We start from the raw sequence: 26069 nt of genomic DNA on the forward strand, positions 1-26069 counted from the left end.
TGACTTGCATCTTTATGTCACGTTGGTTTGTGGCGTCTCTAGCCACCTAGCTTCTCAGGACCCTCCCCTCCTCCTCACTTCCCTTCATCCCTTCTCTTCATCTCTTTAACTTTGTCCTGTCGTGGCAGACTGATTTCCTTGCTTGTTCTCCCATACATAGCTCTCAGTGGTTCTCAAGGTCTGGCTGAGCAGGTGTTGGCCATAGATGCTCCCTCAAGTCCCCCAAATCTCCATGTTTCATACTGGAAATTCAGTTAAAAAATTTTCAACTTATGGTAGTGGTGAGCAAAGGATGAGTCATAACCCCATGCATTTATCAGACTAATACAATACAACCCTTGACGATTGTTCCTAAAGGTATTCTTCAAGTCCAGATGCCAAGAAAGCGAAGGAGCCTCAGCCAGGGGTTGCTGTGGTGCCTTTAAATCTTGGATGGCTAAACCAGCTCATGTTTCCCTACATTTTTAATGAGAGAAAAGAATTGCTGACTTTAGTCATGTTTGACGTTGGAAGTTATAAGAATGTGAACGAGGCGTGCCGGGTTATAGAGTATCACTGGAGGATGACGAAAGCTCCCCGTTGGAGAGCTGGAGCACGACTTATGTGCCACAGTCTTATCCCATAGATCACAGGAGTTGTTTTAAGGTTTCTTATTTTAACTTGTCTGCAGTTAAATCAATTTCAAGAATAGTCTGGTGTTAAATGGCTAAGCTTACTTTAGGAAGAACCTAAGCTCGCAGAAGGCTGGATCTGAAAACATGGTGATGGTGGTCACCGTATGACCTTGAGGACTTCCTGTGATACAGCTTGGCGAAGCTGGGTTTGCAGAGTGAATGAATGAATCTGAGAGCTCTGACGAGAACCTAGGATGTGAAAGCGTCTCCAGAGGATCCGAGGAGTTGGAAGGACTGGCATTATTTGTCCTGTTCCCTGATGAGAAAGCGGCTAACTCGGAGTGAGGAACAAGGCTGCTCAGGTGCTGGGAGATCCTGTTAGCAGCCTTTCCGCATCGAGTGGCCAGCTAACCAGAACCCCAGTGGTTCAACCTCTGGTTCTAGTCAAGGTTTAAAGCCTGTCTTTTTTTTCTAGGAAAATGTTGTACTTGTTCCATTGTCACACTGGAAAGTATTTTGAAGGGACTGAAAACAGGCAGGAACAAATGGTCGTCCAGTAACTGGGGTGTGTGTGTGGGGGGCTGTTAATACCCCCTCTTATGTTATGTTACCTTTTCATTTCCATCCCTTCTTCTAATGGCCCCTTGGAAAATGGTGGGGCGAATTATTCCACCTCTGTTGGCCTGACTGACCCTCGGCTGCAGAATGCAGGGGAAGTTAGGAACTAAACAAACTCTCAGCTGCCTTTCCTGTCTTGGATTCTGGGAGTCTGTGCAGCAAGACAGGAACCAGTCCTGCTGCTGAATGATAAGGAAAGTCAGCCGAGCCGGCCAGAAGGCCCAAGCCAAGTCAACTACAATAGCTCCAGACTTTTCTTTTGCAGCGTCTTGACTATCCATATGTTTCCAATCATTGTTTTGTGTAATATAAACTAAAACTCTCCAAGTACTTGTATTGAAGTTGTTGTCAGGAACTGTTGGTTACTGGTTAGAAAACAAATCTCTAGCGGGTTGGGCTGATAGAGAAGCATGTGAATTCTGGAGACGGGCCCTTGTGTTGGCAAAGCGTTGCTGCGCTCGAGAGCTCTGCTCGCGGGGGGCCGAACTCAGATGATCACAGGCCAGGAGGCTGCCTCGGTCAGTGAATTCCAGGGTGACAGAGGGTGGTGGCAGGCCACACATACACCAGGGCTCGTTGCCGTGGTCCAGAATTGCTAAATTTTCGTACTTTTCAGAAGAAGTGGGAAATCCAGATTTCATTTGAAATCTTCTTAGTTTTAAATGTTGGATCAAATAGGGGGGAAAAAATCATTGAAAAAAACCAGCCTCGCAATCCAAACAAAATACGTCTTCGGGCCGCACTACCCTCAGGCCACCGGGAGGCATTTTCTGTGTGTTCAGACCAAAGTATTTCTTACACATACTAGTTTTTAAAGAGCATTTCTATTATGGACAATTTCAAACATTTATAAGTGGAGAAAATAGTGTAATACACCCCTATACAAACTCTTCTGTACCTGTTACCCAGCTTCAAGGATTATCATTCCATGGCTAATCTGCTTTCATCTACAATCAGTACAAACACACACACGCACGCGCGCGTGCGCACGCGCACACATACACACACACACACCCATCCTGGATGGTTTTGATGCAAATCTTGGTCATTGTATCATGTCATCTGTACGTATATGTCAGAAAAAGGTAAGAACACGAAAATCCATTTTGACTATAACTCCTTAATATTTCCGAATATCCAGTCAGTTTCAGATTTACCCTCATGTCTCATAATTTTTTTTAACAACTTATCTTTTTGAACCATGATCCAAATATGTTGCAATGGATGGATATGTATCTTAGGTCCCATCCCTATTGGAATGAACCGATAGGTTCATTCCTACCCTCTCTCTCTCTCTCTCTTTTTTTTCCTTTTGACTTTACTTGTTGAAGAGACTTAAGTCTTCGACCTGCAAAGTTCCCCATGTTCTGGATTTTGCCAGTTGAATCCCTATAAATTTGTCTGAAATTTACACACTGATTTAGTATCTTTAGTTTTATGGTATAAAAGAGTCTAGACACTTGTATTTTAGTAGTTTTGCTGTATTTTTTTCCCTTCTGCATAGTTTACAAGTCCCTATTTTATAGGGTTTTTTTTTTTTTTTACCTCCTGGTAATATGATATTAATAATAGTGTGTGCCTAATGTCCTTTTGCCTTTACAAATAATAAAAGTATCGTGAGGATGATCAGATCTAAGGACTCATCAGCCTCTGGCTGGCTTTTGGGATCTGTTCATGGATCTATTTGAAGCCTGTGTGCTTTCCTGAAATGCTCCGTGCTGCCTTGTGATGTGAAAACTTGGTTCCTATTTTTAGCTTTTCAAACTCCTGGCAGCAGATAGGAAACCTACAGAATCATTTTGGATTGGAATATTTTGGATTTGAGATCAAGGCACACTGTGGCACTCTAATGAAAAATGGTATATCTATGGCTTAGCTCAAATGAGTAATTTGTTGAGCTACAAACAGTAACAACTCGCAGAAACGGTTCATGTAGATTTTTAGGAAAGGTTATTTGGAAAGCTTAAAATGAATTATTTTGAAATAGCAAAGGTTTTTTAGGAATGGAGCCCAAGACACAAAGTAAAGAGTTATTAATATCAGTCTTAAATGTTTTTTCCTTAAAATCTTCCATGAAGTTAAAATTATTGATGAATTTCTTTTGCCAGCTTACTGTAGGTTGGTTCAAGTCCCTTTAATGTAATGTAAATAACTAAGTTTGAATTCAGAGAAAATATTTTTAAATTAATTATTTTAATACAAATCTTTGCATGAGGTGTCTGCTAATACCGAAGTGAGCCTCCTGTGGAAATTTACGGGAAGGTGATTTTTGGATTTCAGCACATTGATTCATTGGAAATTAATTAGCATCTGACATTCTTTAGGACTTCCTTTGTGGTCCAAGAAGCAATTTAAAGAGGACAAATGATGTCATTTGGAGTAAAATATAGTGGCCCATGAGGATGCAGAAAATACCCACACACAAAGAGAGATGTATAAATAACGTGAACAATGAGCTGATCTACAGCTGCAGTGTGACAAATGATGGAGTTACTAAAACTGTGAAGAAATGGAATGTCGCCACCTCTGTTGAGAAACAAGTGACGTCTCCTGGTTCTCTGTGCCCTAGCCCCAGGAAGAAGGCAGGAGGCTGGTCAGGTTTTCGTGATGGGCACTATGCCTTTAGAAAGAAGAAACCCTGCTTGCCAAATTCATTGGGCGTGTTAAGCTAAGGTTGATTACCAAGGTATTCAGGTTTAGTTGCTATGGAGATTTCTTCACAAAGAAAAAGAATACACATACCGTTTAAAGTGGATAGCTAGTGAGTTGAAAAATGTTCTTTTGATCTGTCTGCCTGCTTCCAGTTGCATTCTGTTGACTAGGAACTTAGTGCAACTTGATTTCACATCTAGCGGTTACTGACAGACCTAGAAGTTGGAAGAATGCTGTCAGTCAGCATTCTGTGCTCCATTTGCTGTTCGTGGTACTTAAAACCCCCAAATTGCGTCAAGTCTCTTTGTAAGGACCAGGGTGGAGGAGGGGTGGGGTGAACGCTGAACCAGCCCGAGTTACACAGTTGTTTGTCTCTTCTCTCCTTTTTTCCTTCCTTCTTTCTTATTTCCTCCTCACCTGCCTGCCTGCCTTCTTGCCTTGGAATACAGTTGGGTCTCTGGAGCCATATTTTGGGGTCCCTCCAAATCCGAAGTCCTGAGTCATTTCCATTCAGGTTCTCATGAGCGTCTTTGTACTTTCTTGGGACACAGATTTGATTCCTGGCACACTTCTGTTCAAGATTTCCAGTGACGTATTTAAAATAGTCTCTAAGCATCATATATATTTTTAATCTTAGAAATTTTATTGCCATAAATAGAAGCACACAAAACACCCATTTTCGGATTTTGATCATTATTTAGCCTAAATTCAATATAATAACGGTTCTGCCTTTGCAAATCTAGTTTTGCAGAAGCATCGTCTTTTTACTAGCCTCTCTCTTCCTGGAGAACATGCAGATATTGTCAAGGAAGGCTGTATACAGGGTATAGCTATACAATGCTCATCGTGAGGATGACATTGAACTCTCTCCTCATGGATGGCCTGCGTGGATGGCTGAGAAAGGAAGCAAAGGTGCCACTATAGTGCATATTGACCCCCAAACTCTGGTCAAGGATGACATGTTTTCGTTCTTCACTAACAGAGGGGCATGTTTCCTTTCATTCAGGACGTGCATAAGTTAAGTAACATCTCCGAGGCCATGGGAAGAACTGTCTTCCCAGTGGCTATCTGTCTTTCTTAGTGTGACAAACTTAGAGTTGCTTTTGACAAGGGGCAAAAGCCAGCTTCAGGATAATGTGTGATCAAGGCAGGAGGAGAAGTATATATGAAGCACAGAGTAGAGAAATGCCTGTTGTGTCGGGATCTGCTGGAGAGATTTTTCTCTTCTGTTCACTGTCCTGAGTGTTTGGAGACGGGATCTGGATCTTCAAACGATGGCCTGAGGGCCGCTTCTTGTTTTTTTAAGGCCCTCATATTTTTTCATTGTTTAACGGTTAGAAAGATAGCAAAAGAAGAATAATAAATCATAACATAGGAAAATTGTTTGAAATTTGAATTTCAGTGTCCAAGAATAAACCTTTATTGGAACAAAAAGCCACATTTTTTGTTTACATATGCAACTGTTGCTTTTACATTATAACGACGGAGTTGAGCGGAGTGGTCGCTGTAGAGACTATATTGTCTTCTGTTAGTCTGCTGGGCTGTCATAACCACTGACTGGGTGGCTTAAACAATATAAATTTATTTCCTCACAGTGCTGGAGGGTAGAAGTCTGAGGGCAAGATGTCAGCAAGGTTCATTTTTTCTGAGGCCTCTCTCCTTGGCTTGTAGACGGCCGTCTTCTGCATCTTCACACGACTGTGTCCTTCTTTTGTGGGGACACCAGTCATACTGGGTGGGGCCCATCCACATCCGCTCATTTCTACTTTCTTCTTTAAAGACCCTGTCTTCAAAAAGAGTCACATTCTGAGGTGCTAGGGTTGGGCCCTTCAACATTTGAATTTGGGGGAACACAGTTCAATCGCAATGCCCATGAAGCCCAAAATGTTTACTATCTGACGTTTCACAGAAAAGAGTTGCCTGCTCTGGGCTGTTCTGTTACTCCATGTTACGGTGTGGTCAGCCTGTCCTCGGTTTTCTCCCATCCATCAACACACACCCACTTAGTTGTAACTGTCACTGTTCTCTTTTCATTCCATCTGTCCATCTGTCTGTCCGTCCCTCCATCCCTCCATCCCTCCATCCCTCATCCATCATCCATCCATCATCCATCCTCCATGGCATCAGCTGCTCTAGGATTTGTTTATAGAGAATACAGAGAACTCTTACCAATAATTCCTGTAGGCTGAGCTTCATTTAACTCGTCACCCATGGCTGATGTTCTAGTATTTTCTCAGTTCCGCCGTCCTACTCTCAAACATAGCCGCCTGTGCTTCCCCACAGTCACTCCAGTTGCCGGTTGCAAGGCCCACGGTCAGGCCATTTGTCAGCTCCCCTGCAGAGGCTTGAGGGTGAGGGTGGGGATTCAGCAGAGGCTGTTTGGAAGGGCTTCTCCTCTGACCACACTTTTCAGCGGAGAAAGGGAGCCCCATTCATTACTCACGCTATAAGAGAGCTCTCTGCAGGCACTTTTATTCTAAAGGACCCTTTGCTTAACTAATTTACTCCTCCTGGGATACTTTTTATTTTCTGTGGCCCAGAGGAATGTAAAACAATACCGTGCTGGGATCTCTAACCTATCTCCAGGAACTAGAGATACTGTGAGGCTCACCACGGAGTTACATGCCTGGTGCAACTGTGGCTGCATTTTACCTTCCTGTACAGTGCTGAAATGATGTACGTTTATTATCAAGATGATGCAGAGATGTATGAAATCAGTGCAAATGAGTCCTGCAGCCTCGAATATTCGCCGCGTTGTCATGGAGCTGTTTTGCTCTACACATTTCCTCACCGTGTTTCTCTCTGGAAATTGAACACCACCAATCTCTCGTTAAGCAAAATGAAACGTTTCAGAGAATACACAGGAAGAGGCTTTTTTTTTTTTTTTTTTAACCCCTCCTGTGGTTTCGTTGCATGTCGTGTGGTTTCAGAGGCGCTTCCTTTGGTTACCCCAAGCGTGGAGTTTCCTCAAAACCAGAGAGCTGTCTTTTGGAAGAGCTCTAAGATCATAATCTGGACACTGCAGAAGCGTCTCCAGCCACTGCGCCAGTTTTGGTTCTTAATTGGGGGGCGGGGGGCGGGGGGGCATTCTCACAGAAGAGAGAAAAATCTGAGACATCCACCATTTGCTCATTCACTATTTGGAAAAGGGAAAACAGGGATTAAAGAAAGAAAGAAAGAATTAGGAGAAGATACATAAAGTTCTAAAAGAAATAAGAGAAAGCTTAGGGACTCACAAAATATTTTTTTCACAGACAGGTGGTATGGAGGTGTGCTCTGTCTGGATCACAGAGCAACTCTTTGCTTCTTTTCCCAACGAAACAGCAACATTAACAATAAAACCAGAAGAAAAAAAAAACCCACTGGGGAAACAAATCTAAGCCCTATAAGGTAGAACTTTGGGCTGCAAGGGTGAGAAACTCACGTTGATTTAAGGGCAAAGTTTTGGCCCTTATGTATGTATGTACATATGTATTATGTATGCATGTGTTTATATCTATATCTATTATCTATCATCACCATCTATGTATTATGTATGTATGTATATCTATCTATCTATCTATCTATCTATCTATCTATCTATCTAATCATCTTTCTGACAATATTTCTTAAAGAAGAGTCACTTGAATCTTATAACGGTATCACCTTCTATTAATTTAATGGTTAGAGGAGAATTCCTTCATGAACTAAGTATCTCCTTTAAAACAAGTATGTTATCTTATGTGTCATTGAACTTTTCAGAGATTTTCTGAAGCAGTGCTACTTATATTTGGTTTTTATATCTATATCTGAAATTAAGACACTTTCTTATTTGAGGAGAGTAGATTGATATTTGGTGGAAAATGTTTTTCTCCAAGATATTTAGTTTTCATGTGGATTTTATCAGCTCGTCTTAATTTGTGGAGTGTGCCACATATCCAGAATAGCACACAAAACTTGAACGTAGAGCATGATGGGTAGTGTAGTCATCACCAGCTCAAGAGCTGGAGCAATCCCAGCCTCCCAGAAGACCCCTCTCGACACCCCCATCCTTCATCACAGTTTCCTCCCACCTCCTAAGGATAACAACTGGACTTGACTTCTATGGAACTCTGTTTCTGCTTTCCTCCACAGTTTTACTACTCAAGTATGTATCTCTGAGCACTGTATTACTTTTGCTTGTTGTTGAACCTTATATGAGTAGAATCATTATTTGGTGTTCTAGGTCTGGTTTCATTTTCTCACCTTTTTAAGAAATGAGATTCCTTTCTCTGATGCGTAGCTCTAGTTCATCTATTTCCCTTATTTCACAGTGTCATTGTATGAGGGTACTGTAACTGATGCAGCCGCTCTATTGCTGAGGAACAGTTGGGTAGTTCTACTGTTCGGCTGTTACGAATAGTGCTGCAAAGAACTTTTTGAGACATCTTCCCCAGCGCACATGCGCATGCATTTCTCGAGGAGTGGAATTGCTGATCCTTTATCTTTAATATGTGAGGTAGCTGACCCAGTTACACTCATCCCTGGAGTATAAGGGAGATGTGTTGTCTCCAGGGAAATGTGGGTATTATCACTCATTTTAATTCTAGCTATTCTGGTAATAAATGGATTTCCTGGTTTTAATTTACGTTTTCTTGATAATCAATACAGTTAAGTTCCTAACCGTAAGTTTATTGGCCATTGGGAATATCCTCTTTTGTGGACTGCCTGTTCAAATCACTCATCATTTTTCTAATTGGTAGTTGGTCTTTTTCTTATTGATTTGCTGTGTGGGTCTATGCGTATTCCTTTCTAACATATTCTGGATAATATATATCCCTTCGTTGGCTGGATGAGTTGCAAATATAGTCTCCCAGTGTGGCTTGTCTTTCATTTTCTTATTTATTTTAAATCAAACAAACAAGTAAGCAAGTAAGTTTTTAGCCTGAATATAATCAGAATTATTGGTTATTTGCCTTATATGTCTGTCCTATTTAAATAAAATCTCTTTTTGACTTGACTCATAGTTACCTTAGATTATAACATCTTAAATTGGTACTTTTATCTTTCCCAGATGATACCAGGGCATTAGAGTATTTTAACTCCTTTTACCCACCCCCACTGGTTTATAGTATATTGTTATGGTATATATTTTTTTCTTTTATATTATTTTGAACCTCCTAAGACATTATTATTGATCCCTCACTTGATATAGAATTCTAGGTTGGTAGTTATTTTCTCCAGCACTTGAAGAGAAGCCTATCATCTTCTGGTTTCTGATGCTTCTCTTACGAAGTCAGCTATCAGCCTCGTGGCTGCCTCTTTGTAGGTCGTCAGTCTTGTTCCTCTTGCAGCTTGTACAATTTTTAACCTCTATCTCGAATCCGTGGATCCATATCTTTTGTGCATTTTGGGCAATTTCCAGCCTGTCTCTCCTGCTCAGTTTTCTCCCCCCGCCTCCCTGGATTTTTGACCCTTTCACTGTATTCCCAGCGTCTCTTACCTTCCCTTCTCTATTTGTCATATTTTTTCCCCCGCCATACTTCATTCTTTCCATTGGTGTTATACAAAGGAAATACTATTTATTCACTCAATAAATGTTCTTGTAGGTTATACTGTGGGCCGGGCACTGTCCTAGGTAGTTAGGATATTTCAGTGAATAAGGGACAAAGAACCTTGTCTTTGGGAATTACCATGAAATAACAAACAATTGTATATTGTAATTAAGTAGTTATTAATATTTCATTCAATGCTATAATGTGTTAGAAGATGGTGATACTTAAATGAAAAATAAGGGTGCTTTGGGGAGAGGAGAAGTTGTTGGGGGAAAGTGGGGCTACTTAGGGTACAGTAATGAGAATGAATTTGAGGACTTAAAGTGTGTCAATGAATTAGCTAATTGCACGCATGCCTGGAATGTTCCAGAAAGGGGAGTGTGTCTGGAAGTTCAGGGAACATCAAGGAGCATCATGGCTAAAGTAGCACGAGCAGGGGTCTCTCTTGCCTTGTAGAAGATGAGGTCAGAGAGGTAATGATGAGGCAAGAGTCCCCTCCAAGGAGTTTGGCTTTCATCCCTGAATTGAGCAGAGGAGTGGTGAGCTATGATTTGCACATTAGGAAGGATCTTTCTGGCTCCTCGGTTGAGAGTGGACTGTGAAGAGGCAAGTGTCAAAACAGGGAGACTCATTAGGAGGCTTTGCTGTAGTCCAGTAGAGAGAGGATAGTGACTCAGATTGTACTGGCGGCAGTAGAGGTGTTGAGAAGTGATTTAGATTTAGAGAGGAAAAAAAAGCGTATTTTCAAACCTATGAGAATGCTCCAGTAGAGCAAGGGAATTTGATGAGGAGGAGGAGGAGAGAGGGAACTGGCTGGAATATTGTCTTTGAGCTGGGTGATGAGGCAGGGGGAGGATTTGATGCACAGGGTCTAGTCACTGGTGGAGGGATTGGTTTTCGATAGAACATGAATTGTTTTCTCTGGTTACGGGCAGGAAAGCTGAGGGCAGGATGTAGGTAGATGCTTGTTGTTGAATATATATATATATAGTCTTGGAAGTTGTGGTTGTCCTATCCGATTGCTTCAGTTTTCTCAGAGAAGTAAGAACAAGAGATCATCAGCTGAGAAAAAAGATGGAGAGAGACACTGGGGGAGAAAGAGAACATGTAAAAGTTGTGAGTGGGTGAGTTAATGGACTGGGAGCTTGGGTGTGAGATTGCCAGTTTCAAGGGCACACCTGATATTGGTGGTCTTGAGTTTAAGGTAAGACCAGCGAGTTGTCGTTTTGTCTTTCCCTAGCCATAGTCAGTTATCTGAGCGCAGGTGCAAATGAGGCAGTTTGTTGGATTTAACAAGGTTGGTATCTTTGCCGAACAGAAGTGAGCAAGTAATAGAGGAGCAGGAAGTTAAATAAGGGAATTTAATGATAGATAAGGAGGCCTGGGAGACAGCAAGGCTGTGAGGGCCTTCAAAAGGTAGAAGGGTTGTTGGGATTGGGGTCTGGAAAGATGACAGGTGGAGAGCTGAGGTCGGAATTGGTGAGGTTGATAATGTAGAGGGGAATTTGCTGTCTTCCCAGTTTTTGTTGACAGCCCTATGTATTTCAGAGATGTAGCATGCAGTGTCTTGAAAATTCTTACTGATTCATGGTATAAATAGACAAGCTCAAGCATTTTTACCTTATTGGAATAAATATATATTTACACATTATAAATGTATGTTCTTTGTGAATGTATATTCCTCCTTGTTCTCTATTTTTCTTCTTATTTGGGGTTCAAAAAGAAATGTCAGAGGGCTTCGCTTCTATAGTTTAAGGACAGCTCTCAGGCTTGGGTGGTTTTGATCATGCTTCTGGCTTTGGCTATCATCACAAGGGTGTGTTCAACTTAAGTCGATAAATACTTGTTGAGACTTTACCATGTGCCAAGTACTCTTCTAAGTATTCGAATAGAATTGGAAGTAAACTGGATCAAAGTCCCTGCTCTTGTCAGGGCTTACATTCTAGTTGGGGAGAGAAACAATAAACAAGGAAAATAGTAAAATAAGAGAACATTTAGTGGGCGTAGAAAGGAGAAAAAAATAAAGCAGGGGAGTAAGAAAGGAAGTGTGCCAGGGGAGAGAGGTGGTGTTGGAGGGTTGCGGGGAGTGGCTGGGAGGACCTCACTGATGACCTTGACCAAAGGGCTCAAATCTAAGGTCACATGTATACTCAGAACAAAGGCAAGTGCCCACAGGAGCAAATAGAATGAGTTGGCACTGTGCCCTTATGAAAACAAAAAACTGTGCGAATGCCACCGGCCAGAATGTTGTTTTTGTTTATTGAAACTGAATAAGTCAGTAGCAACTATATATGTGCTAATATGTGTCTATGAGACTTTGGAAATAAGGCAGCTCATCATTATCTACATTTCGCTTTTTAGCAGAGTGGGCTGTCTAGCTCGGTGTTCTTTAGAGGCTGCTGACTTCAGACCCAACCGACCTGACTCATTTTTGCCAATGGAAAGTTATGTGTGTGAGGGATTAATGAGCCATTCTTTAACGGGCTGGGTTCATCTGTGGCCAGAGCAAAGAACAAAAGCTCTCAGGGTACAGGGCTTTGGGGCGGAGCGAGAGGTCTGAATCATTTCCCCGAGCCTGAGCAAGGTGTGTGAGTTTACTGAGTGTGTGAAGCCGAGGAAAGTAAAAGTCAGAGATGGCTTATCTTGGTCCCTCAGCAAGGATTCTCACCTGAGGGGTTGGCATCATTGTGCCCAATGCTGGGAAATTCCTCTTCTCAGAAACCAGTCAGCTGGGAGGGGAAAGCTAAGCTTTGGTGTTTCAGGTGATCTGATGAAGTCTCTGTCAGCCTGTTTACGTGAGTCTACCCACCGGTAGGCATGGATAACTCTTGGGTCTGTGCCAACAGCAGTATGTCATCCTGTGAGTCACCGACTGTGTTTTACTGGGTAGTCTGGGAGAGCTGGAGCTGGTTGAGCTTGGGCAAGATTCTGTTCATTATGTATTTCTTTTGATTGTGAACCAACATTCTGAATAGGTTAGTACAAAATTTCCACCCAGTGGTTAATTATCTCAATCCAGAGCCTGAACTTGCCTCTTGCAGGAGACCTTGGTTCGGAAAAGGGCCCAGTGAATAGTTACGCATTTCCTGCACATGCATTATGCATATTCTTTGCCTGTTACCCAATTGGATTTGCTCATCTCGTTCAGTTATCTTTTTCACACGGAGTGATGCTTACCTTCCAAGAGCTTCATGACAAATCCTAACATATGTTGGGCCTTGAGGTGGGAATGAGATCAGTGAGTAAGTGCAGGCTTCACATATCAGACTCAGATCTCTGACTTTGTGAGTCCAGAACCTGCAAATGCTAAGGGTGATGATAATAATAATAATAATTAAAACAAATGCGATGAATATGTGTGTGCCCAGGTCAATGACGATGATGACGACAGGCCAAATGTGGCAATGAGATGGGGGAGGGCTCGGATCACAGCCTCAGAGGGACCAGATTAGTAGTTCAGACCTGACTTCTATTTGTTAAGTGGTTTCGGGCAGTGCCTGTAACCTTCTGTGCCTCAGTTTCTCCATCTGTAAAATGGGTCCAGTAATAGTACTTTGTCGTTGTCATGAGGATAAGTTACAAAAATGGATGAGCAGCTCCCAGTCCCTTGGTTTTCACAGAGTTAAGTTCTCAGAGAATGTCAGTGATTCATCCTCCTTTAGCCTCATAAACAAAATACTCTTATAACCCATTTTATGGATGAGGGACTGAGGGTTTACAAAGATTAGATAGGCTTTTGACTAGAAAAGGAATTCCTGGCCAGTCCAAGTCTGCTACGTGTGTAATATGTGGTCTGTTAAAAATTCTTGCCATTTAATATTTTCCACTGGTAATTTGAATTTGATTTCTTTTCCCCGCTGGTTCTGAACTCAGATCCAACCCTTTCTGGTTTCCTGATCTGCTTTGAAATTGGGGGTTGGGATGGGTTGGCGGAAGTGGATCCATAGCGAGAGATGTTCTGTACAGGTGTGGCACCTGGCGTGCTGTGAAAGCTCTTGATGTGAGTGGTGCGCCTTGTTCTAGCTTCATAATTGCAGAGATTTAATTTGATAGGCTGGACAATCCCATTTTATCCCTTACAATAGGAGAAAATCGCTCTTTTAGGGGCGTGATTCACATCACGATGGCGTGACAGGGAGAATGGCACATTTTAAAGCTTGGTTAATGGGCTTAGATTCTAGTTTTAATTACTTTTGTTTTTAGCAGCAGTATTTTGGAAAGCTCCATGTACCTGAGCCAAAGATTGAAAATAATGTGGGCTTTTTTTTTTTTCCTTTTGAATTAAAAAAAAAATTTTGGTAAAATATATGTGACGTAAAATTTGCCAATTTAACTGTTTTTAAGCATGCAGTTTAGTGACATTAATTACATTCACAGTATTGTACAGTGATCACCACTATGTCCCAAACTCGTTCATCTCCCCAAACAGAAACACTGTTAACCATTTAGAAATAACTCCCCATTTCCCCACCCCCTTCCCCTTCCCCTCAGCATCTGGTAACCTTCGATTTCCTTTTTTACCTCTGCAAATTTGCCTATTCTAGATATTTCGTGTAACTGGAATCATGCCACAGGGGTCCTTTTGTGTATGACTTCCTCACTTGGCGTGGTGTTCTTCAAGGTTCATCCATGTTGTAGGATGTATCAGAACTTCGTTCCTTTTTAATGGGTGAGTAATATTCCATTGTGTGGACATACAACATTCTATTTGTTCATCTGTTGATGGACACCTGGGTTCTTTTAACCTTTTGCCTGTTATGAGTGATGCTGCAATGAACATTTGTGTACAAGTGGAAATGATGGTATTTTTTGCAGCGTTGATAGAGACATTTTAATTTCTAGGGACTCTCGGAGTAGGACTTTCATAACTGGGGGAGTCCCTGTCTTTGTCTAGGGCACACACATTATCCCTTGGGTGCATATGAATTTGTCCCATGTCGCCACCAGGCTTCCCCTGTAGTCTTGCCAGGCCTGTCGCTGTGACTCGTGGGGGAGGATACTGGCTGCTGGTGAATCAGACTGCCCTCAGCCATCGCAGCTGTACTGCGTCCTGCCCGCATGGTCTCCAGGGTCTCTTGTTTGCTTGTCTGGGGCTAAGCCAAGAAATTTCGCATTCACCCAGTTACTGTGGTATTATTATTAGTTTTGTATGGGCTCCATTTGTATCATTTTTTATTTATATTTGCCTTTTGTGGTGTGCTGGGGCCTAAAATTATATATCCATATACTGCATTTGATATTTAATCTATGAGTTTTTTTTTTTTTAACAAGGCAATAATTGAGTTGGTAGAACACACAGCAGACTTCTTTCAGTAGATCTGGGTTCTAGGCTGAATCTGCCATTATTTTACTATGTGAGCCTGAGCAAGTCACTTAACCCTTCTGACCTCCCATGAATGAGTCATCAGTACGGCCCCCGTTCCGTGCTTACCTGTGCATGTATGTGACCCTTCACGTGTCTATCGCCCTATCTCAGGTCATTTACTATTTTGAGACACAGGCTTGTTGTATTTCCTGATTGCAAATAATCTTTGCATGTTGGATTTTTGTTTATTTTAGGGAAAATGGTGCTCTATGGTCTCTTGGAGCCCATAAAAATCTAATATCTTGTGTTTTCGGAAGGAATCGCAACAGAAGTGGATCCTCATTAGCATGTTCCTCCGGACGTCAGAAGTCCCCTAATTTTAATTGATCGCGTGCCTGTCACTAGTAAGGAGCTCTGTCTGGTGTCATGTTAGAAACACATCGATGGCTGTGGCCCTTTTCCCTTTGCTACAGCACCCAGGGGCTAGGCGTGTCCTTCCTATCCAGCTTTACCTCATTCCCACATCCCTTCCCGCCAATATGTGTTGGTCTGGAAAATGTGAAATGACAATTATCAATGTATTTTCATATTAAAATAAATTCCTTACCCATAAATAACAAAACCAAGTACTGTTACGCTGGTTAGATGTGGTCAGTGCCCAGGGTCCGAGTGCCTCACCATGGGGATCCTCATGCGGGGACCTGTTGTTGCTGCCCCATCACAGGAATGCCCTAGGGACGGCTTGAGGCCCGAGAGGTCTCTCTGTGACCCCACAGTGTTAGAAGGACCCTCATTCTCTCTTCTAATACATAACTGCTGTGTGATCTGCACTTTGTCCATTACCAAAAATAGCAAGATCAACTTGAAAACATTCTAAACATTCTAAACACTAACGTAGTTAGAGATATAGGTAGGGCTTCTTTCTTGATTGAAAATTGTCTTTGCGCGTTTAGTGCCCCTTACCATTTAGGGCAAGTTCTGGGCATGTGCCCTGTACAAAGCCCATTAACCCACGCACCCCATCACCAACAGGCATCTACTTCAACTTCCGATTTTCCTGAAGGGGGAACAAGATGGCTTGGTCTGAGTTATACATCTGGTTTTTGTCGGAGCCTGAACTTGAACAACGCCTTATTTTATGTCCTTGCTTCTCCCATGACCGCAGGAGGCCACCCCAATGGGAATCCTCCCTGAGCCAGCTTTTTCAGGAGGCTGTGCTGAGGCTACAGTGAGGACATGTCCTATAAATCCTGTCCTGGCTACTTATTCTTCTAGGGAGAAGGCGGGACTGAAATTAGAACTTGACTTCTTATCTTACATTAGTTTATTCAGCATGATCTTCCTCTTGGTGCCGATAATAATTATTATTGTTTATTGCTGCCGAGCAGAGAGGTGTCTGAAAGCCCAGATGCTCTCGCCCCCGTGAACCACGTGTACCTCTTGTGCAAGTGCACATGGCCCTGGAACCAACAGCCTCGCTGTGCGTGTGGGTGGGACAGCATCTGGCCCCATATGGTTTTCTGCTTGTCGGTGCTAAGGGTTCATGGGCTCTTCCTCTGCCTTCTTGGTCACCTTTATCCTCTGCTTGCACTTCCCTTTCCCCGTCGCCCTTCCAGTGACGAGCCTGGCTTCAGTTAGAAATCCATGGGCCACCAGTGAGCCCTGAAACTCTTGACTTTGGTGTGTTAGATAAAAGTTGTTCTGTAAGGGAATGTCATTTGGGGCAGTGGAAGCAGTGGGATTTTTTAATATTATGGAAACATGTAATTGGACAGGAGAGCCAGGAAGCGAGAGAAAATTAATTTGAACATCAATTTAATGGTTGAGGAAGTCGAAGCCTCGGCATCCCGAGGAGCTTGCCACCTGCTTGGTTCCTGCAGTGCATTCTGGGGGTGGCATTTAAAGGCTACGGGAGTGCTTTTGGCTTCTTTTAGACAGACTTTGCTGTCGTCAGGAATATTTCTGCTTGTTTGTTAGGCATTCAGTTTTGATTGAGAAAACTATGTCTCTAAGTTTGGTTGGTGCAGGGTTTCATTTTAAGTCATAAAACATTCTTGTATCAAAGCCAATTTAATGAGCAGCTGCACTTCAAGGCATCACCTGAAAGGGTGAACCTTGTTTTTGCCTCAGAGAGAAGGAAGGCCTCATCCAGGGGCTGAATCCAGGATTTGCAGGCGTATCCATACCCCTGAGCAGACCCTCACATCCCCAAGCATGGAGTGGGCGGGAAGGATCCATCTTTAGACTTTTAATCAGTTTTAAGTACAAAAAAAATACGGATTTTGGCTATCAGTCGGTAGCCGGCCGCAAATTGTGTTCATGCCAAGGCTTCTGAATTTCCATAGCGACGCCGGAGGATTAACGGATCTGTATTTGGATCCGCAGTGATGCTGGGCAATCGGCTTTTTATTTGGATTCAGATAATTGGTGTTAATTAACACCCCTGTCGGGCTCCTTCTAACTTGAGGAGGAGAACGCCCTCTCGGGCAGGCTGCGTCATCACTTACCTTATAGCTGAGAACCCTCAGCTTCGCTGAGGGTAGCACTTTCTGGTGAGCTCCCTCGATTCCTGATTAAGGTGGTTCCGAAGACTCAATCTTCCGAAATCCAGAAGATTCTTGCTGAAGAATCTTCTAAGGAAAGGCGTTCGTGACGTTGAGAACACAACCGAAAAGGAATTTTAGAAGTCAGCTGTTGTAGATCTGATATGTAAGACAAGATAAAAACTGAGTCAGTCTTGGGGAACAGTCACTGTCCGCAGCTTTTTGGTTAATGAGTGCAGATTCCGCTGGCACAAAGGGAGAGAGAAGTTGAACCCTTTGTGATTTTTTTTTTCCCCACATACCAAATGTTTTCTAATATGTATGTATGTTATTTGTTTATTATACAGCCCTTTTATATCCGTTTCACAAACTCTTGTGTAAATATCCATTAACAGCACAAATACCTTATGAGGGGGGTCGTGACTTACTAGTCTCCCCAAATATTTTTACATAAATCTTTTCATTTGTGGTGACACGTGATTCTAACTCACATCCTTTAACATAGTCCCCAGGTTTATCCCGATCTTGGGAAATGGTTAAGAACAAAAGTCACCCGTGCTCCCTCTACTGGTTGGATTTCCTTGGAACAGACGTACTGCACCTTCGTGCACGAGTGCATTGCTTTTGGTCGGGCTCCTATCTGTGCTCACATTTCCGTGTCCGCAATTTGCATGGGCTTTGAAAAGCAAAACTAGTGGCGTTCAGGACCGCAGGTTAAGAAGCCGCTGACTTGGCGAGGGCTAGAGTGCCTTCCTTGCCCCACCTCCTGTCCAGTGCTGTGCGGAGGGGCCTCATGGCTTGGCACTTCTCCTTCTGCTGTAGCAGTTGATGAAGAGGCACTGCTCTGAGTCTGGTGGCCACTGGCAGAGGACGCCTTGGGTTCTCGTGTTGGCGGGCTTTCCCGTCAGGTCTTTCGAAGTCTGTCAAACATTGAGTGAAACCAGCAGATTTTGTTTGTTCTCACAGATCGTTCAGACGTAAGGTGCCCCACAGATTGCCCCAGAAAGAACTATGGGGGACTTTTCTTTTCAGGCCTGAGAAATGAGCAAGGAGGTAGGGTGTCATTTAGTTCAACCCAACACGCACGTATCAAGCACCTACTCTCTGTTAGGAAGGCTTCACGGGGAATTCGAGATGAGCAAGCCCACTGCCTTCTGCTCCCCTCCTGAGAAACACTGCTCACCACCGCCAAACCCTTCTCTCCCTGCCCCCAGCTGAAACGAAATCATATCAGAAAGAAGAAAACAACAGCCATGTCATTCCAGTTCAAAGAAAGACTTTGTAGGTAATGATGAGATCAGAAAATCTGTAGAAAAGATGTCTTTCTGTGCTATAAGTCCTTCACCCTGACTGGCAGACTTTGTGGAGCTTGCATTCTTTTTCCTATAAGCGATTGGTAACTTTCTTTTTGATAAGCTGTCACGAGATTAAACATCTTTCCTGTTCTCATTGGAATGTCTCCAGCCGGTGGTTGTCGGTGGAGAAATGGCTGATGCGGCGTGATAAACCCGCCTTTGTCCGTGTATCTTTTACATCTGCACGCGGCGCCTTGTTCTCTCTATGATTCTGAAGCTGATACCCTGACTTTACATCGTCTTCCCCCCACCCCACACTTGTTTATTTCCATCCAAATTCAACATGAGTCTTTAGCTTTGTGGGTCGCTTGGACCTCAGGCTGTGCCCCAAACCATTGAGTGCTTTATTGCTTCTGACCCCCAGTACCAATTCCTTCTGGGCCAACGAAGATGGTCCAGGCCATCGAGTGCTGCACAGTGGGGAAGAAGGGGACACGCTGTTCTGCAGTTTTCTAAGTCACTGGAGAGTCTCTTCACAGTGTTGACGATCACATGTATAATAAATCAATTAAGCAAGTTGATAGTGAATCCTCTACTTCAGGATTTTCTCCAGCGGCATTATCGGCATTTCGGACTAGATAATTCTTTGTTGTGGGAGGGCTTTCTTGTACGTTTTGGGATGGTTTGCGGCATCATCGACTTATGCCTACTCGATGCCAGTAGCACCCCCAAGTTGTGACAACTAAAATAGTCACTAGATAGTGCCAGGTGTTCTCAGGCAGCGGAGTCACCTCCTGTGGAGGACAGCTGCTCTAAGTGCTCCCTCTCTTCATGCTGTTCCTCCGGAAGTCTTCTTGGGCATTCTTTGGCTCATTCGTTTCATTTATTTACCCAGTAGTTATTAAGTTTCTACTTACACCTGCCTCTATGCAAGGTAATAGGTATATAAAGATGAAGTAGGCATCTACTTATTCATGTTCAGACACCTATAGATAAATATATATTTGAGCCAATTTCGAATGGATTCTCCACCATTTTGATTTCTATCATTATTATCTTGAAAGTCTCCTTTTCTTAGTATTGCTCCCAGCCTATAACTCTGACGGGAAATTGAGGAATTAGGACTTCTTTAATCAGTGTTGCGTTTCTGATTCTGTCGCCTGTATCTTAGAGGAAAGCCCCTTGCAGCATGGGTCAGTGTCCTTGGCTTTTGACACAGCTATGGACCTTAGAAAAAATGATAATGCTCTATTAATCCATCAATTTCATACATGAATGCTTCAACTATTTCAGATATGGCCTCTGCTTGTCATTTCAGATCCCCATTTTCTTATATTGTGATTTCTTTCATTTTCTTTAGTTAGCCACCTGAGGCTTCATTTAAGGCGTGGTCATTCTAAGTTTTATGTAATGAAACTGTTGTTTGACAACCAAGGTCAAGCTCAGCAGAAGGATGCATATTCGTTTGGTTTCGGGCAGACTTTAAGTCAGCACGTGTCCTTTAGAATTTTTAGAAGCACATAAAAATTGCTCGTGGGAAATCAAATTTACAGCAGTTATTTTTGTAGGAGGAAAGAAAGTAGGATGTATTTCAGGGAGGAGTTTATAGATGGCTTCGACTGTGTTGGTAATTTTAACTTTTATGCAGCATGTTGTGTGTACTCGGTTGGGGGGGGTTCGATATGCTATTTTCTAATATATTTTTGTATATCTAAAACATTTAATAAGTTTTAAAGGAAAGGTAGCCAGTTGAAAGTTTGTTTTTTGTTCCTGTGTCCTCCACTCTTAAGATAGATGTTTGGGAATTAGGTGTCCACTTGCTAAACTCTCCACGTTCCTGCCTGTGGAGAGGGGATGTGTACAATTATTTCAGATTTCTAGGCTTTTAAATCATGTAAATGGCACTGCCTTCTTGTACTCACTGTTGAAAAAAATTCGACAGGAAGTTAGGCTTCCTGCAGGGCGACCAGGTTCGTCTGTGAAATGGTTAGGACCTGTTAGGAATCGGTTTCCCTGAAGGATGCTAGGAGCAGAGCACCAAGACTCTGAATGGCACTGAATGAATGACAGCGGCCTGAGTTCTTGGCCTGGCGAATGCCAAAGGGGAGAATCAAATTGGAGGAGGAGGCGGAGAGGAGGAGGGAGGAGGTGGGTGGGGAGGAGCGACAAACCCTCTCCAACACACCCAAATGACCAGATTCATCATAGCACGAAACTTCACAAGTTACACCCACTCCCTCTGCCAGAAGCTGGGGGGAGGCTGCCGCTTCCTCATTTCTGTTACTGGAAGTTTGAGATGTGAAGCAAGACCCGAAGCGGCATGTGCGCCTGGCTGAGCAGCGGTGAGCTTTCATTTCAAGCCCCTTCGTGGCACCCGCGAATTTCTTTGTGTTGGATGGGGGTGAGGGGGGAGCGGGGAGGTAGGACAAGGAGGCTCTGCGCAAGGAGGGGTCGGAGCGGAGCCCTGGGCTCCGCGGCTGCTGTGGCGGGGGACCTGTGCGCCCCCAGCCTCTCGCGCGGGATCAGCCAGCCCGGTCTCCATAGTGCCCCCAGGCTGCCCGGGGCCACCACCCACGTGGGTTCTGGCTCCCCGAAAACGGGTTCGGGCTTTGAAAACGCTTCTCCTTTACGGCCCCCCACCCCCGTTGCCTTTGGTAACCAAGGACTGTAGGAGATACAGGGGTCCGGAGGGAGACTGTGGGATCATATTACCCACCAAAGAGGTGTCCTGTCTCCGGGTGTCCTGCTGCGCATTCGGTAATTACAGGTCAGAGTCGTTGAAAACGAACCCCATCTTAAGACTTGAGATTCAAGGGGGAAAGGCTTCCCGAGGCATATTCCGAAGCCGTGGTGCGGGCAGACTCCCCGCTGGGGAGTGGGGCGTGGGAAGCCTCCGGTTTCTCAGTGATTTTGTGTCTGATTGAGACAGCTCAGGGCAAGGCTTCCTGACTTTTGAGGTGTTATTTTGTCTATCTGGAACTTCTTTTGAAAATGTCATCTTTCTGTGGCAGCCGGTTTATCTTCAGGTTGATTGCCTAAGTCAATTTCGGGTGGGGTGGGGAGAGGAAGTTGGGTGGAGGGTGCCACTGGGGTTGGGATCATTGCAAGCGACACTAAACATGTCCCAGCAGAGGAGAAACTTTGCCAAAGGTAAAGCTTCTCGGAAACCTTTAGCTTTGATTTCGAGCCCCTCAAGGAGCTTTCATGTGACAGGTGTGGTATTTAGTCACCTGGCGGGGGTCAGAAGGAGGCTTTGGGGGTAAATCTTACCTGTGTCGTCTGTTTCGTATCTGATCAACAGGTTAGTGCAGAGAAGCAGGAGACAGGAGTGTGTGTGTGTGTGTGTGTGTGTGTGTGTGTGTGTGCTGTAAGTTCCACCTTCATAAGAATCTTCAGAGAACTATTTTCAGGGCAGGAAACGAAGTTAAAAAGAAATGTAAAGAAATGCGTGGCTCTTATTATACCTAGAGAAAACCAAATTTTATTTTAAAAGTGTTTCTCCCAGTTCTGGGGAGGGTGAGACCAGGAGGGTGTTGGCGGAGTCTTGTCGTTTTCCTGATACCAGAACTGAGTAGCCTGGCTTTCTCCGCGTACCTTCCCCTGGAACGTGGAAAGTCAAGGGACAGGAGGGGTTGCTGTGGCCCCAGTTTTCCTGCTTTCATCCTCTAGCTTCTCTGACGTTAATGACAGAAAAGTAAAATGAAATGACTTTCAAACCAAACCAGACGTGTCCCAGGGAAGCACAGGATTGTCCAGGCTGTCACAACTGCTGGAGCAGGTTCTAGCCTCGTTGTCTGCTTAAGAAGGAACGTGTGAGCTTGACGCTGAGTTCCCCTCCACCCCAAGCAGCCTTTAGCAATTCACTCAGCAGGAAAGATAACCAAACTGGATCTTGTGATAGTGCTGGTGAAGCTGACTAATAGAGCCTTTCTCAGGGAGTTTTATGGAACAATCATCCTCAGCTAGAGAAAGGGGAATATGTTATTCATAAAGGTTTCTAGGCATTGTCACATGGACATTAGAGGACCTTGTCATGCAGACGTTTGAAACTGGGTGAATTCTACTTTATGACCTTGCAGGTGTTACAATTTCAGTGTCTTTTTTTTTTTTTTTTTTTTCTTATGGTCTCCTTAGCTCTCTTGTACATAACGTAGTTGACTCTGGCTGTTCGTAATTGTTTTTAAATGTAGATTCAATTTGTTTAACAGAAATTGGGCCATTAAAATGATCTTGTTCTAGTAACTAAAACAAGGAATTTTCTCATTTTATGTATATTTTTAAATTTATTGGTATAAAGTTGTACTTAATATTCTCTGATAATATTTTTAAAGACTAGCATCTGTAAAAATGTTTCTTTTTTCATTTCTGGCATTGGTTATTTGTACCTCTTCTCTTTTCTCTTGATCAGTTTTGCTAATATATTATCACTTTTATTGGTCTTTTGAAAGAACAAACTTTGGTTTTTGTTTGTATTTTAAATGAATCACAGACACTTTCTCTTTCTTAAGTTTACATGCATTTAAAACATTCTGCCTCTGTGGAACTCTGTCAAAAAAGATTTTAAGGGCCTTTAAAACTAAGTAACTGAGTCTCCTAGCTGTAAGGAACAAGACATTATGTATTTATCTTTATGTGTCTTTGACATAAAACATACCTTGTGTTTGTATCATACACATTGAATTAAATGGTTCTGAGGTGGGTTTTGTATATTCACTGAGGCACTCCTGTGATTTTTGTTCTAGAAACTACTAACTAGAATTCCCATAAGACTTACTAGTAATTTAACACGAATTATAGGTGCTTTCAACCCACTTGACAATACAGGTTTACTTTGTACTAAGGCAGACCAAATATGCTGTAATGACTGTGCGAGAACATTTTATTTTGGTTCATATTTAATTCATGAGTCTTGGCATTTTTAACGTTTCCTTAGAAAAATTTTCAGAGTGTGGCAGTATAAGAACAAGGACTTTGGAGTCAGAAAGAGTTGGGTTTGAATTCCCGCTCTGTCACTTTTAGCCGTGTGGCCTCGGGAAAATCGTCTAACCTCTTTGAGCTTTCATTTCCCCGTCTGGAAATAATAAAAACTGCTTGGGGTGGGGGTTGCTTTTGTGAGATTTCTATGAATACTCATGTTAGCACCTATATCATGCTTTGGCACAAAGTGGGCACCTAATAAATTCTAGTACATTGAGTGTTTTCCCCTTGTCGTTTTTACGATCTCACAACTTCTCTCAGAACCTTCCTCCCGGAAATATGAAAGTTTATCGCAATGGAATTAAAACAAAACAAAACACGTCTACCATTTGTTCTTTGTTATGGGCAGATGTGGTCAATCAGAGTACTTGTCATATTTTCAATATTTTCATCTAAGATATCCTAGTCGATTGGTGGTAAACTGGTTATATATTTTCCCCTCCAATTTTTATCTTACTTTCCTGGATTTTTTTTTTTTCCTTCACTTCATCTTACCTCTTTGAGGGTCTCATTGCTCTGTTCTTACCCCCACCCTTCCTTTCATCTTTCCTTCCTTTTTTGCTCTCTGTAGGGTAGAAATGAAGTCGGTACAAAGATCAAAACTTGGCCGAGACCAAAATGTTAAGTTAGCAGGGTTGCTTCTATGAAGGCGAACTTTGTTAAATTTAGTTACTTCTGAGGTAAATGGGAGTTAGATGGTGCGGATGATCACCATATTGATTTTGTGTTGCTGTTGCATTTTCTGAGAATAGTTTCCCGGGGTTTGGAGTTCCTGAGAGCTTTTGGGGGAAGTATGGGTTGATTAATGCTGTATGGCTGACCACCTCAGCGGAAAAACACAGGGCGGAGGAGGTTGGCTGGTGAACATTCCTCTGCAAAGGAATATAGTAAGTCCTCAGTTGATGTCGAGAAATAGGTTCTGCAGCTTTAAGCGAGATGCTGGATGACAAAACCAGTTTTACCATAGGCTGCTCGATTTAAACAAGAGGTAAGCCCCCATGCCATCTCATTAACGTTACAATGGAACATTGGTTATCGAGGACCGTACATAGCATTTTCGAAGTCACTCAACCTTAAGCCATGGATTTTCCTTGGGATTTGTCAATTGAAAAGGTCCTGGGCGATATATGGCAAAATCAGTAATATGTAGCTACCCAGTGTTGCAAGGGGCCGGGCTGGGGACTGTCTTTATGAGGCTGTGTGGGCATCACCGCCACTCTGCCCGCGGAATGAGCACTGGTTTACATTTTGCAGAGTGGATTGGCCTCCGCGGTGGAATTATCTCTGAGGACGGCAGATCGGCTAGCCCTGTCTGGCCTGTCCGCTGGGATCCAGGGCGCTGGGCGCCAGCTCTGGGGCTGCCGTTTTTTTCTAGTGGGTGCTTTTCTGCGAGTGGAGTACAAGGAGGTGTAGAGTCTCCCTGAGAGTTTCCCAACCGTACTTCTCCAGTTTATTTTGATTCTTTTGCCTGAAAACAAGGATTAGCATGGCATTCATTGGTAAAACTGTTTGGGGGAGAGATCGTTACTTTTTGGAAAGTTGCCTTTGCTTAACGGTTAGGGGCAGATTTGCCAGATCGTGTGCTGGATCACAGAGCCTCGTGCCATACGTCGGAATCGGACGGTCCAGCGTTTGAGAATTCTAACTTCCATAAATTGAGAGATTTTGGTGGGCAAGGACAAGCATGGCCGGGGTGCTTTCTACAAAGCCATAGCTGAATAAAAACCTGGTAAATGCCCTTTGATTATTAACATATTAATACTAAATTCTAATTTATCGAATGGCTACGACATATGAAATGCTTTTCCTGTGTTATCTTGTTAATGTTTCAGAGGGTGATCTTGGAACCTCTAGAGTATGTCAAAAAAATTAGCACAAAACCCACTATTGTCCTATATCTGCTCTTATAGGTAGAACCACTATGGACCGAGGCCCACCTTTCTAGACCCGAAAGCCAGGAGGAGGAGGAGGAGGAGGAGGAGGGTTGGTTTCATGGGGTGTGACACTCTAGACCCTAGTCTGTCACTTAGGAAGTGAACAGGCCCTGTGGATGGCATGTTTGGAGATCTTGAGAAGCTTCTTCTGTTTGGGCTGGGGTAAGTGGAGCATCTGCAGAAGGCTGGGACAAGAGGATTCACACTTTTAAAGTCCTCATGGTCTTAGGGTCCTGCCGACACCCTCCCGTTCTAGGATGATAGAAAGTCCATCATTCGTGACGATCGTTTTAGCGGGAAGAGGGGTTGCTCACTCTGCCCACTCACAACTGGAAGCTTTGAGATTGATTTCCTGGGAAACTCTTGGCGTGCAGGGTCCCATTCGTGTTGGGTCGTTCCCAGGGACAAGCCCGTCTTTGGAACTCGGTGAAGAGGGAGCAGGTGCTGCACTCATGTCAGGGACACCGTGGGCTTGGTCAGCCCCGCGATCCATCATGCATGCGCAGTGTTTCCTTAGGATGCCGTGGGTCTTCCCGGCTTTGCTTTCGCCTGCCCTCACGACACCAGGAAGAGGGAAGAAAGAACTGGCGTGGACTCCCGCAGGGGGAACTTGGTACC

The 26069-nt window shown here is 43.4% G+C and overlaps 1 protein-coding gene across 6 annotated transcripts in view; it reads left to right on the forward strand.

Moving 5' to 3' along the window:
- The window catches only part of TIAM1 (TIAM Rac1 associated GEF 1), a 321420-nt gene that overhangs the window by 127388 nt on the left and 167963 nt on the right, over nt 1-26069 (forward strand). For 3 of the 6 annotated variants that reach the window (XM_016162370.2, XM_016162372.2, XM_016162367.2), the window contains exon 3: nt 13942-14066. The exons of 2 other annotated variants lie outside the window; for them this stretch is intronic. The gene's annotated coding sequence lies outside the window, so the exon portion shown is untranslated. Of the gene's footprint in view, nt 1-13941; nt 14067-20729; nt 20883-26069 lie in introns of those variants that run through there. One more of the 6 variants, XM_016162371.2, reaches the window with a different exon arrangement.

This window comes from Rousettus aegyptiacus, unplaced genomic scaffold, assembly GCF_014176215.1.
Source record: "Rousettus aegyptiacus isolate mRouAeg1 unplaced genomic scaffold, mRouAeg1.p scaffold_m13_p_4, whole genome shotgun sequence".
Classification (NCBI taxonomy): Eukaryota; Metazoa; Chordata; class Mammalia; order Chiroptera; family Pteropodidae; genus Rousettus; species Rousettus aegyptiacus.